Below are 16,836 nucleotides of genomic sequence, written 5' to 3' on the forward strand. Positions count from 1 at the left end.
GTAATTGCATAAAGGGTTTTCTACAATGAAATTAATTTTAGCTTTTAAAATATTATGTTACTATTGGATGTAGCTTAACACAAACTATGCCTATGTGGAAGCACTATGGAGTGATGGTTTGGTCTTAATAATGGGCCCTTGTTATTTTCATTCCTTAATTTTTGTATTTTGTATATTTTCCAATATTAAATCAGGCCGGTTTCCAGCTATTCATGATTATGTGTCATTTACTTAAGTCTATTAACTATTTGTTTATGTTCACCTGTGATTTCTGATTCTATTTTGATTGTTATTTTAATTGGACCAAAAAATTGCTTTTCTTTCTAATAAACATAGACTATTTGTCTATTAGTTGATTTCCTCCAAACTTTTTGAACAGTAGTTGGTGTACATATTTTCTCATTCACCCGCTTTTATGTTAGATTGTGTGTCTTGTCGGTAGTTGTTTGGGAATTGTTAAAATTATCTGTGTTATTGATATTACGTGCACTGTTCAGAACTAGAAGCACAAGGCATTCTTTTGCCACAGTACTCGCATTAAACATCTGCTAACATGTTATAAGTGACCAATAAAATTTCATTTCATTTCAATTGGAGAAAAAAAGTTGGCTCATAATCAATCAATATTGATGTTATGGCGACTCAATTGATGGGAAAGTTGGCCCAGAGCCCTGAGGTAGCAATAGCAATAGTCCCTCAAACATAATGCCGCCTTCCTCCAGCTTTTAACGATTGGTAGTGTGAAGTTTCTTCTGTTCAATGGCAGTGTTTTCAGTTTTTCAGTCTAATACATGGCGTCTGGCATTGGTCGGATCCTAAAGCTAACTCCACCTTGTGTCTCCTCGTTCGTCAGAGCACATGTGTTCGCAGTTTAGTGTTGGTCTGTTAATCCCCAGGTGTTTTGGGTTCGGGGAAACTGTCAGTTGTGTCTGTGATATTGTTGGTATTTTTGAAGAGGCAGAGGCGTTCTTCCTTCCTTACGCTCCTCCACGTAGTTTGGTGCAGTCATCTCTTTTCTGGGCTGTTGTTACTCATGCCGACTTCGACATTGATTGTTGGGTGGCATAGAGATGTCTATAGATCCTTTGATGTTGAACCGCCTGGGGTTCTTAGTCGACTGTTCCTATGAGCATCTATATCGCGTGCTCCATTGAGGTCAATTCTCATCAGGGTCTGTTAATTATAGGATGACCTTGTGCCTGATGGTGATTGGCGTGTGGTCTTGGAATTGTTTCTTTCATTATTTATTATGATGTTATCCGTTCGGACAGTGGTGTGAATGAATTTTACTGAGATGTGCTTGGAATATGTAAAAAAATAAAGAAAATAAAACATTCTTTTCCAAAGGGGTGTATTATCGTTTATCACTATGACATATATACAGGGTGCACTTCCAGATTTAGTATTATTCAGAACACCTTCACTGGTTTGTCAAAAAACTATGTGTTGTATTTTGTTATGGTGTACAACCTTATTTTAGAAGATTAATTAAAGTTGTTCAAGTCCTGACACCAGAATACCGCCCATAAGAAGAATGCCAGAAGTAGGTTTTTGAGGAGGAATGGATTTTGCAAACTATTAAAAAAAACTGTAAATACTAAGATTTACTAAGTATTCAGGACCCTTTACTCAGTATGTTAATCTGAAGGCAACTTCTGGGCAGATGATACAGCCTTCGAGCTGCTTTCTTTGATATTGATGCTTAACAATGTCTTGGCCAGTCCGTGTTGTTTGGGGAGTTTTTCTCAAACATTCTGTCTCTGCATATCCTCTCGGAAGATCTTGGTCGGTTGGTTTATGTGGAGCGTCGCTGCACAGCTATTTTCAGGTTCTACTCTCCATGAGATGTTTGTTATCTTGTGGTTCAAGTCCGGGCCTCTGGCTGGGTCACTTCAAGGACATTCAGAGACTCATCCGAAGCCACTTCTGCGTTGTTCTTATCTATGGGGGCGGCGGTTTAGCCTATGTGGTTTTAGTTTAAGTGTTTGGCCAGGATATCCTGATTAAGGGTCTAAGTATGTGAATCCCATTTGAGCAGACAAGGTTATAAAATCTGTCATTTCTGTCCCTTGACAAGGCAGGCTTGTTCCTAAGGCTGTCATTTTGTAAATCGAGGCAATTGTTCTTACACTGACTTGTCGTTACAAGTTAAATAACCCCAGGTTAATAAAATGTGCTTAGGGCTCGTTCGAGTACTCGATGGTCTCTTGAAGTGCTCTGGCAGCAGGTTTATGGGATCTTCTGTTACTTAGTGTTTCATCTTTCCCATCGATCTACTAGTTACGTTCCGTCCCTGCCTGCCCGTTAGAAATTATTACATCCACACCACTATGCTGATGCTGCCGTGACCATTACTCGGGTCTATGTTAGTGCTTCACTGTAGGTGGACACTTGGCATTCAGAGCCTACTTTGGCTTCAATGTTCAGATGCCAGATAATCTGTCTTCGCCTTGTTTGTCAAGAACTCGCAAGCGTGTTTTGTTGTTCATTGTGCTCTTTTTCTGAGCGAGTGGCTTCCGTTCTTGGCCATTCTTCTATCACCACAAAGATCTCTGGATTGGTTGTTGATATTCTCGCCAAGATGGTTTGTCTTCTGACTCTGGAGCTTATGTCAGCCGTGGACCATTCTGTGTTCTTGGTCATTCCTTCCCTACGGCATGGCTTCTCGGCCCGGATTGCTCAGTTTGTTTGGCCGGTGCGGTCCAGCATCTTAGGGTGGTTGCCAATTCTTTCCATTTCTAAGAATGATTTGGAGCGCCATTGTGTTGTTCTCGGAAACTTTCAAGTGCACTTGATATTGGTTGTTGGTACCCTTCCTCAGATCTGTGCCTTTTACGCAATCATTTCTTTTGGAGCTCTACGGTATCAATTACTTTCAAATCTCAGTGTGCTTGGTTTTCATTGCACTAGTCACTGTTGGGACCTTTTTATTATAGATTGGCAAGGTTGTGCCTTTCAAATCATGTCTTCATAACTCAATTGACTTTACCACAGGTGGAAACTCCATCAGTTGTAGAAACATCTTCAGGAGATCAATGGTACTTAGGATGCACCTGAAGGTCTCAATTTCGAGACTCATCGCCATAGTGGTCTGAATTATTAATTATGTGGAATGACATTTTTCTGTTTATATTATTTTATATTCATATTGCACCCCCTAATTTTTTTTTTTTGCTTTGTCATTAGTTGATTTGTGTGTTAGGATTTGTTTCAGGCAATAAATTAATTTGTTGAGATCTCGCAAAGTGAGCCGCATATGATACCAAGCAGATTTAATCTGATTGTGTTATTGACTATAACACATAATTTCAAAACTCTTGCTTAACATTTTGTATATACTATTTCAGCGTTGTCTCTTCTATTTGCATGTTGGTATAGTACCGTTGGACTTCTAGATTTCTTTTATAATTAATAAATCTACTTCGAGCTTTGATTATCCTGTTTTTTTTTTTAAACGGTATGTGTTTATTCGCACATATGAAATTAATAATTTATAGTATGATATTGATATTATTTATTTTTGTCCAGAAAACCTGCGGGCTTCAAAATTTTATTCGGCCCGTGGCCACGAGTTATGGGTGTTATACCCTGTTCTAAGAGATGTTGTTTGTCAGGTGTTGTTGAACTTTGGGTGGTAGCCGCTAGTGGCAGTGATCCTTTTTTTGTTCAGTGGCAGGTGTACTGGATGGTTGCCGACTAGTGATTCGGCTTATTTAAACAGTCTGAATGGCCTTGCCATACGAATGTTCTGTTTTTTTCAGTCCTCTCTCGGTCCCAGCTTTTGATGCATCTGTATTGACCTCGCCTTTCTGGATTGATAGCGGGTGATTAGGTTCCGCTGGTGCTCGGTGGCTGATATGTATTAATTGCGACATCCCGTACTCTGGTCAAGAGTGTGTTAATTGTTCTTGAAGGTGGGAAACTGGTCATTTGTTCTTGTCCAGACAATCTGAGTCTATCTTGCTGATATTTCAGTCCTCGCACCTAAGCTATTCAGGCATGAGCTTTTTCTACCTCCGAAATCTCCAGACACAACTTTAAATTTGCCATCAATAAACCCACTAACAGTAAGTGTTAACTCTTAACTGTTCAATGCGTTCCATCTATCTATATCCTTTCAACTATATGACCATTTAAAATTACAAAGTAACATGGTTTGAAAGACAACCATGTGAATACATGTGGTAGCTATTACAATCATGATGCCGCTTTCCTGCCATTTAAGCTACAAGACCAACTTTAAAACGTCAGTCTATCCCACCTTTAAATATTATAAACATTACAATTTCATATAATTATCTAGTTCATTTCCATAGATTGACAATGCTAAACATAAGACACACAGGGTTAAGCATTTTGAATGCATCTCGGTTCTATTATCAGCTAAAAACAGTTTCAATAACTATTTAAATTATAACTATTAAATGTGCATAAATATGCATAATAAACCCAACAGTATTAATCTTCACTCTTAAACGCGAAGCTTAGACACCAAACCAACTTTCACATGTTCAGCGTATAATTCTTTATCAAACAACCAGGACCAATCAATCAATTAATGTTTTCAATTGTAACCTACTTTTCAACTAATCATTTCTACTGCAGTCACTGAACACTATATATCTTACTTAATAACTACTAATAAAACTCACTTATTGAATAAAATCCATAAATACTTTAAAACAGGTAGTAATTGCACACACAGTTCCTTCAGAAAAATTTCATTTTCTAGTTATTTATTGTTGATTACTACATTATTATTATTAGTTACTATTCAGTGAGGACTGACGTGCTGACTGTAGACCCCAGGTGGCTCCTTATACGTCTGGAGGGACCTTCGACCCCCCTGTCATAGACGAAGCTTCGGTCCCAATACTCACCATGCGCTAACGCTACTTTGTGTGTTTGCTGTATGGAATAAGTCCACAGATTCCATGTGTAGAAACCTGTTGCAAGCAATGTTTACATCACTTCCTATGTGTCTATGTATCACCTACAAGAAATGTCAGCGCTCGCACTAACACAGGCACATGCATCCTATCACATTGCATTCACTATGCAACCTCTCTCACATTTGCATTCACCATGCACCTATCCACAATGCATTCAACCATTCACCTAATCCACAGTAGTTTTTCACCATGCACCTATCCACAGTATTCACCATCAGCTCTATCCACATGCTTCACCATGCACCTCTCTCACATGCATTCACTATTCACCTCTCCAATGCACTTCACCATGCACGTGTATCCACATGCTCACTTATGCACCTCTCCACATGCTTGATTATCACATGCACTATCCACAAGTATTTCACCATCTACCACAAGTATTCACCATCGCACCTATCCATCACCTATGCATTCACCATGCACCTCTCCACAATGCATTCACTATGCACCTCTCGCACATGCATTCACCATAGGACACTATCGCACATGCATTCACCATGCACCTATCCAACATGCATTCACCATGCACCTATCCACAAGTATTCACCATGCACCTATCCACATGCAATTCCCACCATGCACCTATCCACATGTATTCCACATGCACACTCTCCACATGCATTCACCATGCACCTATCACAACTATTCACGCATGCCCTCTCCACAATGCATTCACCTCACACCTATCCACATGCATCCACCATGCACCTATCCACATGCATTCACCTCATTGTGTTAATATCTTGGTTATGTTATCTACATCAATAACCTCATTCATGGTGCCTGTCTGCATTATTCAAACCGTCTCGCAAGTGGGGATTATGGTTGTGTGTCAACTGGCTATCTTATCCCTATGCAGTGCACTACTTTTGACCCGAGTCCCATATAAGAGAATAGGTTAATGTTTGGGACACGCACCTATAACTCTACACGGACTTCATATATATCCGAATAAGGCCATCTCATGTCACATGCATGCAGTCTGTCTCTAGCTGTGTCTTTTACATACACATTTACCCCCTGCAGGCACGCTGCTTGTCCTACCTGAACATTTCACATGATTAATTATTTACACACCTGAATGTTCACCTTCTTCTTTTCTCCATGTACATTTTTTTTTCTCCATCATTGAAGATGAAGTAACTTTAGTTCTGTCATTTCACATGTTGATGTACAGTACCAGTCAAAAGTATTAACGCACTTACTCATTCAAGATTGTTTTTCTTTATTTGTACTATTTCTACATTGTAGAATAATGTGACGGCAATCAAAACTATGAAAATAACACATGTGGAATCATGTAGTATACAAAAAAAGTTTTTTATATACAAATTCAAAATATATAATATTTAGATTCTTCAATAAGGCCATCCCTTTGCCTTGATGACCGCTCATGAGGAATGCTTTTCCAACAGTCTTGAAGGAGTCCCACATATGCTGAGCACTTGTTGGCTGTTTTTCTTTCACTCTGCGGTCCAACTCATCCAAACCTTATCTCAATTGGTCTGAGAATTGGTTTATTGTGGAGGCCAGGTCATCTGATGCAAGCACTCCATCAGTCTCCTTCTCGGTCAAATAGCCCTTACCACAGCCTGGGAGTGTGTTGGGTCATTGTCCTGTTGAAAAACAAATGACAGTCCCACTAAGCGCAAACCAGATGGGATGGCTATCTTTGCGGAATGCTGTGGTAGGCCATGCTGGTTAAGTGTGCCTTAAATTCGAAATAAATCACTGACCACTGTCACCAGGCAAGCACCCCACACCCTCACCCTCCTCCCTCTCATGCTTCACGTTGGAACCACACATGCGAGATCATTCGTTCACCTACTCTGCGTCTCATGAAGACACGGCGGTTGGAACCAAAAAACCTAAAGTTTGGACTCATCAGACCAAGGGCAGATTTCCACTGGTCTAACGTCATCTGCTCGTGTTTCTTGCCCAAGCAGTCTCTTCTTATTATTGGTGTCCCTTAGTAGTGGTTTCCTTGCAGCAATTTGACCATGAAGGCCTGATTAACACAGTCTCTCGCTCTGAACAGTTGATGTTGAGATGTGTCTGTTTCTTGAACTCTGTGAAGCATTTATTTTGGCTGCAATTTGCTGAGGTTGGTAACTCTAATGAACTTATCCTCTCGCAGCAGAATATATCTGGGTCTTCCTTCCTGTGGCGTCCCTCAGAGAGCCAGTTTCATCGATGCGCTTGATGGTTTTAGTGACTGCACTTAAAGAAACTTTAAAAAGTTCTTGAATATTTTCCAGATTGACTGACCTTCATGTCTAAGATCCGTCCCTTTTCAACTTTTCACCGAAATTGAACATTCGATTCTAACTGCCTGTGTCAGGACCTGATGCATATGATATGCATTTTCTTGATACCATTTGACAGGAAACACTTTGAATGTTGTGTGGAAAATGTGAAATGTAACTGTAGGAGATATAACACATTCAGATCTTGGTTATAAAGATAAATACAAGAGAAAAAAAACATGCGTTTTTTTCATCATCTTTGAAATAGCAGAGAAAGGCCATAAATTTTATTATTCCAGCCCATAGTCGCCAATTTAGATTTGGGCCATTAAATGGCAGTGCAGATGTATGTGCAAAGTTTTTCAACTGATCAATGATGCACCATTGCATTTTCTGTTCACATTGTTGCATCAAGACTGCCCAAATGTGCATAATTGGTTTTTACTTAATAACTTTCCAAGTTCATTACTGTGCAACTTTCCTCAAACAATAGCAAATGGTATTCTTTCAAACTGTAATAGCTACTGGTATAATTGACAGTGCAGTTGTATTAACAATAATTTTGTTACTAACATGATTCCATATGTGTTATTTTATAGTTTTGATGTCTTCACTGTTATTCTCAATGTAGAAAATCGTAAAGATAAAGAGTAGTGTGTCCAAACCGTTGACTGGTTCTGTACATGTTTTTTCATCTCTATTTTCATCCTTACAGATACATTCGTTTTCTCCGTGACTTCTTAGAGTCAGCTGAGAAGCACTTCATGGTGAGAATCCAGAACTATCTATCAAATGGATTGACTGGTATTGTATAAAGAAGGTCCAGGGATAACAATAATATGTATATATGTGTGTGTGTGTGTGTGTGTGTGTGTGTGTGTTATATATATTTATATATATATATATATATATATATTTATTACACACACACACAGTGCTGCTTGAAAGTATGTGAACCCTACAGGGCTGGTCATTATTTAGCTATAAAATATTAAAATAAACGTAAAATCCTTATCTAATCCCCAATGTGTAATAAAGACATTCCATGTAAATTACAGATCTTTAAAAAAATTTTTTTTAACAAAAGCGGTTTATTTAACAGAAACTCAGATTTGATGGGTGAAAAAAAAGAAAAAAAAAGTGGACCCCTTCAATCAATAGCTTGTGGCACCTCCATTAGCAGCGATAACTTGGAGTAAACATCTCCTATAGCTAGTAATCAGTCTCTGACATCTGTTTTCAGAGATTTTTGCTATCTCCTTCTTATAGAACTCAGCCAATTGAGCAAGGTTTTTGCTATCTCCTTCTTATAGAACTCAGCCAATTGAGCAAGGTTTAAGGGGTGTCTGGCATGAACTGCCCGCTTCAGGTCCTGCCACAGCATCTCGATTGGATTTAGGTCAATCCAAAACACATTCTTTGGTAGATTTGCTTGAATGCTTTGGGTCGTTGTTTTGTTGGAAGACCCATTTTCGGCCCAGCTTTAGCTCCTTGACTGATGGCCTGACGTTCTGTTCAAGAATCTCCTGGTAAACCTCAGAATCCATGGTTCCCTTYARGATGTGGAGTCATCCAYYTCCAGAGGAGGAAAAGCAGCCCCAGATCTTGACATTCCCACCACCATGCTTGACTGTTGGGATAAGGTTATTTTGGTGATAGGCAGTGTTGGGTTGTCGCCAAACATAGTGGTGTTGATTGTGAACAAAAAGGTCAATTTTGGACTCATCAGTCCAGAGAATGGACTTTCAGAAACCTTCAGGTTTGTCCAGGTAGTCTCTGGCAAAGTTAAGACGGGCGGTTTGATTATTTTTTGACAGAAGAGGGTTTTCCTAAAACACTCCATGATGGGCATTTTGATTCAGTGTTCTTCTTATTGTTGAACCATGCAACAGTTATCTGAGATGCAGCAAGGGAGATGTTATGTTTGTGTTGGCTTTTACCTGATTTCTCATTGTTTTTGTGGCACTTGGGGATATTTTGGAAGGGCGTCCACTTCTAGGCCGAGTTACTGTAATGTTAAATGCTTTCCATTTGTAAATGATTTGCCTCACATTGGACTGATGGAGCTCAAATCTTTTTTAAATGATTTTATAGCTTTCTCCAGACTGATGTCCTCTCACTGTCCTCGTACTAGTTGAGTATCTGGAGCATCAGCATTTATGGGTTCGATTAGAGGCTCAAAATGGCCAGAAACAAAGGCTTTATTCTGAAACTCGTCAGTCTATTCTTGTTCTGAGAAATGAAGGCTATTCCATGCGAGAAATTGCCAAGAAACTGAAGATCTCGTACAACGCTGTGTACTACTCCTTCACAGAACATCAGAGTTGCAAAAAAAAGCCATATCTCAGACTGGCCAATAAAAAGAAAGACGGGCAAAAGAACACAGTCACTGGACAGGAACTCTGCCTAGAAGGCTAGCATCCGGAGTCGCCTCTTCACTGTTGACGTTGAGACTGTTGTTTTGCGTGAACTATTTAATGAAGCTGCAGTTGAGGACTTGTGAGGGTCTTTTTCTCAAACTAGACACTAATGTACTTGTCCTCTTGTCCAGTTGTACACTGGGCCTCACACTTTCTATTCTGGTTAGAGCCAGTTTGCGCTGTTACTCAACTAGTCTAAAGAAGGACAGATTTATTGCTTCTTTAATCACAACAACAGTTTTCAGCTGTGCTAACATAATTGCAAAAGGGTTTTCTAAAGACCAATTAGCCTTTTAAATGATAAACTTGGATGAGCTAACACAACGTGCCATTGGAACACAGGAGTGATGGTTGCTGATAATGGGCCTCTGTACGCCTATGTAGATATTCCATAAAAAAATCTGCCGTTTCCAGCAACAATAGTCATTTACAACATTAACAATGTCACACTGTATTTCTGATCAATATGTGGTATTTCAATGGACAAAAACGTGCTTTCTTTCAAAAAAAGGACATTTCTAAGTGACCACAAACTTTTGAACGGTGTGTGTGTGTATGTATGTATGTATGTATGTATGTATGTATGTATGTATGTATATATATATATATATATAATTTAGCAGACTTCTAAAAGGAATAAATCTGGACCCGTATTTATAAAGACTGCTGTAGGAGTGATGATGTAGGATTAGATCCTCCTGCCCATGTGATGTTATTCATTGGTCCAGATTAAATTAAATGTTATTACATTTAAATGTACTAATATAACTCAATTTATTACAAATTCCATCCCATTCAATTTAATTGAAATGTGATTCAGGTGGGGCTGGATGTGCACTACTACGTGTTCACCGACCTGCCCGGCGATGTGCTAGCAACATGACTCTTGGTGTCGGCAGGATGCTCAGCATCGTGAGGGTGCCGAAGTTCGACCGCTGCAGGAGATATCCCTCCGCCGCATGGAGCTCATCCAGGTCACACTTTATTCATATTATTACTACATTATGAGTTATTTCGTTTATTATTAATAATAACTATTAATATTATTATTATTAGATGATTATTTATTATTATTATTATAGTAGTAGTAGGGCGGTAGGTAGCCTAGCGTTTAAGAGCGTTGGGCCAGTAACTGAAAGGTCACTGGTTTGAATCCCCAAGCCGACTACATGAAACATCTGTCTGTGCCTTTGAGAAAGGCACATAACCCTAATTGCTCCTGTAAGTCGGTCTGGATAAGAGCGTCTGCTAAATGTTATTTGAATAAAAATTGGAACCTTTATTTAACTAGGCATTTAAATGACTAAATGTGAAAATTTGTAGTAGTAGTAGTAGTAGTAGCTCCCTACAGTGTCCCAGCTATCAACAAATATCAACTGTTGATAATAGGCAACATATTTCTAGGTTACAGTTAAGAGGTTATGCTATAGGGTTAGTGATACCAGTTAGTTTAAATGTTGTTGACAGTAGATTGTATAGACTGTATTTTTATCATTTTAACCCTGCCTGCAAACCAAATTTACATCTGAGGACAATCACCTTTGATTGATTGATTGAAGTTCTACTGAACATCCACCAACATCTATTGTGAGCAGACTGCCATTGAGGATCGCATCCACCGGGAGGCGCACTACATCTTCTGCCTGGATGTAGACATGAGGTTCCATGGCCGTGTGGGGTCCGAGGCGTTGGGGAGACTGGTGGCCGCATCCACCCCTGGTAATCACTTACTTACTTATTTACTTAAAGGGCAGCATCCACCCCTGGTAATGCTTACTTACTTATTGACTTACTTACTTAAAGGGCCAGCATCCACCCTCTGGTATGCTTGCTTACTTACTTATGATTTACTTACTTACTTAAAGGGCCAGCATCCACCCCTGGTAATGCTTACTTACTTATTTACTCACTTACTTAAAGGGCCAGCATCCACCCCTGGTAATGCTTACTTACTTATTTACTCACTTACTTAAAGGGCCAGCATCCACCCCTGGTAAAACGTACTTACCTACTTACTTAAAGTGCTAGCGTCTACACCTGTTAATACTTAAACATTTAATAGTTACTTAAATGGGGAAACAAATATTTAATCCATTTTAGAATGAGGCTGTAACGTAACAAAATGTGTGAAAAGGGAAGGGGTCTGAATAATTTCCGAATGCACTGTCTATACAAAAATATGTGGACAACCCTTCAAATCAGTGGATTCGGCTATTTCCGCCACACAACAGGTGTATAAAATAGAGCACATCATGCAATCTCCATAGACAAACATTGGCAGTAGAATGCCTTACTGAAGAGCTCAGTGACTTTCAACGTGGCACCGTCAAAGGATGCCACCTTTCCAACAAGTCAGTTTGTCAAATTTCTGTGCTACTAGAACTGCCCCAGTCAACTGTAAATGCTGTTATTGTGAAGTGGAAATGTCTTGGAGCAACAACGGCTCAGCCGCAAAGTGGTAGGTCACACAAGCTCACAGAACGGGACCACCGAGTGCTGAAGCACGTAGCACGTAAAAATCGTCTGTCCTCGGTTGCAACACTCACTACTGAGTTCCAAACTGCCTCTGGAAGCAACATCGGCACAATAACTGTTTTTCGGGGGAGCTACAGGAAATGGGTTTCCAATGGCCATGCAGCCACACACAAGCCTAAGATCACCATGCGCAATGCCAAGTGTCAGTTCGAGAGGTGTAAAGCTCACCGCCATTGGACTCTGGATCAGTGGAAACGCGTTCTCTGGAGTGATGAATCACACGTCACCATCTGGCAGTCCGACACAAAGCGAGGTCCATAAAGAAATGGTTTGTCGAGATCGGTGTGGAAGAACTTGACTGGCCTGCACAAAGCCCTGACCTCGACCCCATGGAACACTTTTGGGATGAATTGGAACGCCGACTGCGAGCCAGGACTAATCACCCAACATCAGTGCCCGACCTCACTAATGCTCTTGTGGCTGAATGGAAGCAAGTCCTCGCAGCGATGTTCCAACATCTAGTGGAAAGCCTTCCCAGAAGAGTAGAGGTTGTTATAGCAGCAAAGGGGGGACCAACTGCATAATKATGTTTGGGATTTTGAAATGAGATGTTCGATAAAGCAGGTGTCCACGTACGTTTGGTCATGTAGTGTATCTTTTTAATTGGTTGTAAAGAAGAAAACTTGTCCTGTAGAATGGACATCCCCCCCCCCCCCAAAGTAACTGTTTTTCATAAGAACAATAACTAGTAATGCTACATAGTTCTAGAAAGGTCTGGAACTCACCTTTCTGGTAAACATAATTATACATTGCATAGTACAAATATTATGAAAAATATTAAAATAAAATATATGAACTCAGCAAAAACGAAACGTCCCTTTTTCAGGACCCTGTCTACACAAAGATAATTCGRAAAAATCCAAATAACTTCACAGATCTTTTTTGTAAAGGGTTTATTAAACACGGTTTCCCATGCTTGTTCAATGAACCATAAACAATTAATGAACATGCAACTGTGGAACGGTCGTTAAGACACTAACAGCTTACAGACGGTAGGTAATTAAGGTCACAGTTATGAAAACTTAGGACACTAAAGAGGCCTTTCTACTGACTCTGAAAAACACCAAAAGAAAGATGCCCAGGGTTCCTGTGTATCTGCATGAACGTGCCTTAGGCATGCTGCAAAGGCAGGCATAGTACTGCAGATGTGGCCAGGGCAATAAATTGCAATGTCCATACTGTGAGACACCTAAGACAGCGCTACAGGAGAACAGGACGGACACTGATCGTCCTCGCAGTGGCAAACCACGTGTAACAACATCTGCACAGGATTGGTACATCCGAACATCACATCTGCGGGACAGGCACAGGATGGCAACAACAACTGCCGAGTTACACCAGGAACGCACAATCTCTCCATCAGTGCTCAGACTGTCCGCAATGGTTGAGAGAGGCTGGACTGAGGGCTTGTAGGCCTGTTGTAAGGCAGGTCCTCACCAAGACATCACGGCAATAACGTCGCCTATGGGCACAAACCCACCGTCGCTGGACCAGACAGGACTGGCAAAAAGTGCTCTTCACTGACGAGTCGCGTTTGTCTCCCCAGGAGTGATGGTCAGATTCGGCTTTATCGTCGAAGAATGAGCGTTACACCGAGGCCTGTACTCTGGAGTGGGATCATTTTGGAGGTGGAGGGTCTGTCATGGTCTGGGCGGGTGTGTCACAGCATCATCGGACTGAGCTTGTTGTCATTGCAGGCAAGCTCAAAGCTGTGCGTTACAGGGAAGACATCCTCCTCCCTCATGTGGTACCCTTCCTGCAGGCTCATCCTGACATGACCCTCCAGCATGACAATGCCACCAGCCATACAGCCGTTCTGTGCGTGATTTCCTGCAAGACAGGAATGTCTAGTGTTCTGCCATGGCCAGCGAAGAGCCCGGATCTCAATCCATTGAGCACGTCTGGGACCTGTTGGACCGGGAGGGTGAGGCTAGGGCCATTCCCCCCAGAAATGTCCGGGAACTTGCAGTGCTTTGGTGGAAGAGTGGGGTTACATCTCACAGCAAGAACTGGCAAATCTGGTGCACTCCCATGAGGAGATGACCTGTAGTACCTAATGCAGCTGGTGGCCACACCAGATACTGACTGTTACTTTTGATTTTGACCCCCCTTTGTTCAGGGACATTATTACAATTCTGTTAGTCACATGTCTGTGGAACTTGTTTTCAGTATGTCTCAGTTGTTGAATCTTATGTTCATACAAATATTTACACATGTTAAGTTTGCTGAAAAAAACACAGTTGACAGTGAGAGGATGTTTCTTTTTTTGCTGGGTTTATGATTTTCTCTCTATCCAACAAAAGTGGGGAAATGGGGCTTGAAATTACTGAAATGCTTTCTAATTATAGTAACAATCAAACAATAAACGACTTACTAAGGTTCACTTTTCTTATAACTGTAAAACAAATATGATCATATTTAGTGACAGTACAACTTAGTCCCCATTTCATATAACTGATGCAGACAGCATTTCCTACCCAGAGTCCTCTGAGCGACACAGAAACACCATTTGAATGTCTGCAGACTCCTTACCACTTCAGCTTTCGTCCCTCTGTGACCACGAGATTGTGGTTGTGTTTCAATCTACTTTTATTTCAGATTTTTTCATGTTGAGAGCTCTAAATCCGTCTGAGAATTTATTTCACAGCTAGATAGAACCACAATTGCTGAATTCGCTACTGTCCCCTTTAATATACAGTCTCCTAGGCTGGGCTCATCGCTCAGAGGCAGTTGAAATCGATTCTTTGTCTAGAAAAGGCCAGAAAATGTGACACGGGAGTGCAACCAGTTTTCCATCTGTTGATACTTTACAGATGGTCATACTATCAAAAAATCTGTTGCTAAGCAAGGGTGAGGCTAGGGTTAGTAAGGGTTATGTTTAGGGTGAGGGTAAGGGCTAAGTTCAGAGTTAGGGCTAGTATATATTAGTTGAAATGTTACTGATAGTACATTTGTAGGTGCTCTACAGACTATCCAATAAAGTTTTACCGTAACCTTGTAAGGGTATGTTCCTGGTTAAATAAGTAACAATACAAATTGTCTTGTTCTTGCAGGTTCTACATGTACCCCCGGAGCCAGTACCCTACGAGCGGCGGCATCTCCACAGCCTCTGTCCCCAGGACCAGGGAGACTTCTACTACCAGGCCAACATATTCGGAGGAGCGCCCGGAGGATGTTCATAGGCTGACCAAGACGTGCAGGGAGCACCTGGAGGTAGGCACATCACGCACGCAGGCAGGCAAAACGCACACTCACACATTCATACCTGACAGACAGTCATGCAGACAAGAAAGGCATGCATTCCGACACGTACCACAGACAGATGCAGGCGATGCAGGCAGGCATCGCAGTCACTCACTCTTCTCACCCTATATCCACCCTCTGTCCCCACCCCCTCCCTCCTCTTCCTCCTCCTCTCCATTCCCCCCTTCTCCCCCCAACCCCCCCCTCTCTTCCCCACCCCCTCCCTCTAGGTGGATAAGTCTGTGGGTGTTGAGGCTTGTGGCAGGAGGAGAGTCACCTGAACTGGTACCTGGTGAAGAATAAGCCCACCAAGCTGCTGTCACCTGAATATATGTGTGGGACGACGCTAGAGGAGGGAACGCCAAGGAGATTAAACTGGTCCGCTTCTCCTCTGTCATCAAGAACAAGGCAGAGGTCAGGGAGAACCCATGAGATGCAGCCCATGCAAACCCAGATAGATATCTATACCTTAAACAGACAGATATCTATAGCTTAAACGACAGTATCTATACCTTAAACAGACAGTATCTATACCTTAAACAGACCAGATATCTATACCTTAAACAGACAGATATCTAAGCTTAAACAGACAGATATCTATACCTTAAACAGACAGATATCTATACCTTAAACAGACAGATATCTATAGCTTAAACAGACAGATATCTATACCTTAAACAGACAGATATCTATACCTTAAACAGACAGATATCTATACCTTAAACAGACAGATTCATAGCTTAAACAGACATATCTATACCTTAAACAATATCTATCAAGACAGATATCTATACCTTAAACAGACAGATATCTTCCTTAAACAGACATATCTATAGCTATAACAGACAGTATCTATAGCTTAAACAGACAGATATCTATACCTTAAACAGACAGATATCTATACCTTAAACAGACATATATCTATAGCTTAAACAGACAGTATATATAGCTTAACAGACAGCAGATATCTATACCTTAAACAGACAGATATCTATACCTTACAACAGATATCTATACCTTAAACAGACAGATATCTATAGCTAAACAGACAGATTCTATAGCTTAAACAGACAGATATCTATACCTTAAACAGACAGATATCTATACCTTAAACAGACAGATATCTATAGCTTAAACAGACAGATATCTATACTTAACAGACTATCTATACCTTAAACAGACAGATATCTATACCTTAAACAGACATATCTATACCTTAAACAGACAGATATCTATAGCTTAAACAGACAGTTTTGATCAGGAATGATTTCATTATGCTAATTAGACTTCCGCTGAGGTGATGACATCGACGCTAGAGTTTCAAAGACTCAAGAGCTAACTACATTTAAGCTCTTGAGTCTTCCTCATCTCTGACAACCGCCACAAGAAAATAATGATGCTCAAGACAACTGAGCGTGTTGTTGGTGCCCACCCTAA

The 16,836-nt window shown here is 40.7% G+C and overlaps 1 pseudogene; it reads left to right on the top strand.

Moving 5' to 3' along the window:
- Positions 1-2,581: 2,581 nt before the first annotated feature.
- On the top strand, positions 2,582-16,127 carry LOC112076293 (histo-blood group ABO system transferase-like; annotated as a pseudogene).
- Positions 16,128-16,836: the final 709 nt, after the last annotated feature.

This window comes from Salvelinus sp. IW2-2015, unplaced genomic scaffold (genome assembly GCF_002910315.2).
Source record: "Salvelinus sp. IW2-2015 unplaced genomic scaffold, ASM291031v2 Un_scaffold3664, whole genome shotgun sequence".
Classification (NCBI taxonomy): domain Eukaryota; kingdom Metazoa; phylum Chordata; class Actinopteri; order Salmoniformes; family Salmonidae; genus Salvelinus; species Salvelinus sp. IW2-2015.